Genomic DNA, 2,972 nt, shown 5'->3' on the forward strand with positions numbered 1-2,972 from the left:
GTGGGCAGTGGCCTCAGGAGATTTCCCCCCGGCCTCCTCCATGTAGAAGTTGCTGCCAGATGTGGGTGCGGGTCACTTTCAGGAGCTTCCCAAGATAAAGTGCCACACCCCAATACTCTGCCCCAGCCCAGATCCTGCACCCTGCATGCACCCAAACTCCCTCCCAGAGCCTGCCACTGCCTCCCCTGCCCATCCCAGAACCTGCCCCTCATGTCCCCAAACTCCCTCCCAGAGCCTTAGGCAGAGATGGGGGGGGGGGGGAGGAGGAGGAGGAGGACTTGGACCCGTTCTGGGCATGACCAAAAGTTATATAAACCTGGCAGCCCTGAGCTGGAGCCCTAGTCACTGCCCATCTCTCGCCCTCCAGGAGGGGACTCTGTGGGGCAGGGCTCTGCTGGGGCTTTATTCCTTCCTTTAATCACCGTGGAAGGGTGAACAGGGAGAGAATTTGTTCTTCTTTTCTCTGCAAAACACACGCAGGGAACTGGGTTATTGCCAGGAATAAAACCTGAGCTAGCAGAGGATGGTTTCGATCCATCGACCTCTGGGTTATGGGCCCAGCACGCTCCCGCTGCGCCACTCTGCTGTGGGGGAGGGGTGGGCTTCCTGCAAGATGTAGTCACAGTGCAGCTCCCGAGCTGTGCCCTGGCGAGCTGTGCCCAGGGGATTTAGACGCTTTAGCGGCAGGTGATTGACACGTGCTGGGTCCCATCCCCAGCGCCCCTGTGTGCGGCAGCGGGGCCATGGCCCGGGCCGGGAGCGCAGCGCGGAGGCTGCTCCAGCCCTGCAGCCCGCGGGGCGGCGCGGTGGGGTCGGGAGGGGGGCGGGGACACGCGGGGGGCGGACACGCTCCTGCCGGGAGGGGTCGGGGCCGGGGCCGGGGGCTGCTCGGGGCCGGTTATTACGGGGGGGGCGGGTCACAAGCCCCCCCGGCTCTGCCGCTCCCCGGGAACAGGCGGGGGGGGGTCTGAGAGGCACCGGCTGGGAGAGGGGGCGGGGCCGGGGGGAAGGATGAGCGGTGGGGGAGGGTCAGGCTGGCTCCGGGGACCTCCCTTACCCGGGCTGGGGAGGGCGGAAGCGCCCCCGGGGCAGGCTGGGAAATGTAGTTCCTCACGCTCCCTGGACAGGAAGTGACGTTGGTGAGGGAGGCGGAGCCGGACTGCGAACGCGCGCGGGGCTGTTGGAGCCTCGCCCGGAGCCAGAGAAGAGTTTTGTGTCTCCCGGCTCTGGGCATGCGCAGATCGGGGGCGGGGCGGAGTGTGATCAGCTGCTGGGTGAGCGCCGCGCGCTGCTCCATTGTGAGCCGGGAGCCCGGGCGGGGCAGCGGGGGGGGGTCCCGGGGCCCATTGACCCCCCCGGGGGGGGCTGGGAAAGGGGCGGGGGGGGAAGTGTCGGTGCAGCCCGGACATGGCCGGGGGGGGGAGCCGGTGACCCCCGAGGAGCGGGGAGAGAAAGGGGGGGGGGTTGAGACCCCCTCGGATTTACCGCTGCCCCCCCCGTCCTGCCCCCTTTCTCCCTGGGGCTGGGGGGGCTCTGGGGGTGTCTGGGCCCCTGGCCAGGGACTCTGGGGACTGGGGGCCAGGGAAGATCTGGCAGGACCCTGGCTGGGGCTGTGGGGGTGTCTGGGGCCCCGGCTGTGGGGTCTGGGCTCTGGGGACTGGGGGGTGTCTGGGGGCTGCTGCTAACCCTGATCCTGCTCCCGGATCAGTTTGTGCCACAATCCTGGCTCCAAGCGCGGCCAGGCAGCCCCCAGCCAGGCCCAGTCACCCTGGTAACTTTCTATCCACTTACCAAACACTGTCAGGTGAAATCACAGATTTTGCTTTTCTCCCCTCTTGAAAACTGCAGGAACTTCTGGTCCCGCAGGGAATATTCATGCTGCCTTCCCCCCCCCGAGTCCTTGTCCTAGATCCTGGGGGTGCGGCAGGTGGGAAGGGGGCTAGAAATGCCACACGATGGTCTCTTCCACAGCGTTCTGGACTCCTTCTTCCTGAAATGTGGTTTCATTGAGACCATTGTTAATCCAGAGTCACTGCATGGAAAGACAGGGAGTGACTCCGGACGGACAGTGGGGCAAATGAGATCAGCAATTCTCCCTGTGAGGAGGGACTCTCATTAGCTGCTCTCCCCAGAGAGCTAAAGGAGGGAAGCTGCTCAAAGGCTCTGTCCCTCTCTGCTCAGGATATTGGGCTTCAGCTTCCTGGGTCAGACGCTGCAGCCTCCATTGTGATCTGGGAGACCAGGCTTAGCAGCTGCTGCTCCCCCAGTGGGATTCTGTGCTGGGATGTGACCTTAGTTAAAGCTGCTTCTTTGCCCGGCCCAGGTGATGACTTTCTGCAGCTGGTCCTAGCCCCCTAGGGCAGCCCTGGGCCCTGTTAATACAAATTCTGAGCTACGGACCCCAGGTTATTGAAAGACCTCAGGGAAAGTGCTGGGGGCTGGCAATAAAGTGACTCTGCACAAACAACCCCTCGTCATTTCTCCTCCCATTAGCAATTGCCAGGAGCAAATCCAGCCATGGGAGAGCAAAGCCTCCAGGCATGGGACTGTCCCAGCCAGAGGAGCAGGGAGAGAGGACGGGGAAGGAGAGACAGAAAGGGGAAGTGGGAGAAGAGAGCTAGAAATCTCTCTTCCCACTCATTAGTCCACCCAGACACATGTATTGCAGCATCCCTGGGCAGAACCACTTTCCAGTGAAAAAGAAAAGGATCAGACAGAGGAAAAGCTGGTTCTTGACTCCATATTCCCCCTGCTGGGGTGTGGCTGCCGGGGCGTCAGTGTCCAAGGGAATCCCCCACAATGACTCCTTTGGTTCTGTTCTTTTCTAGCCTTGTGTTCAGAGACTTTGTTATGTGATCGGGGGAGGGAGAAGGGAGGTTAAAAATGTGTCTGTGGGCCTAGCCTGGCAGGAAGGGCCAGCTCCACACTGTAATAAAGAGATTTAGCATTTTCCCAGCATGGCAGAATCTAGG

General features: G+C 62.3%; 1 non-coding gene across 1 annotated transcript; it reads right to left on the reverse strand.

The window, feature by feature from the left end:
* Positions 1-514: 514 nt before the first annotated feature.
* Positions 515-586, reverse strand: TRNAM-CAU. The gene has a single exon. It is a non-coding gene; the product is annotated as a tRNA-Met (tRNA).
* Positions 587-2,972: the final 2,386 nt, after the last annotated feature.

This window comes from Mauremys mutica, unplaced genomic scaffold (genome assembly GCF_020497125.1).
Source record: "Mauremys mutica isolate MM-2020 ecotype Southern unplaced genomic scaffold, ASM2049712v1 Super-Scaffold_100237, whole genome shotgun sequence".
Lineage (NCBI taxonomy): Eukaryota > Metazoa > Chordata > Testudines > Geoemydidae > Mauremys > Mauremys mutica.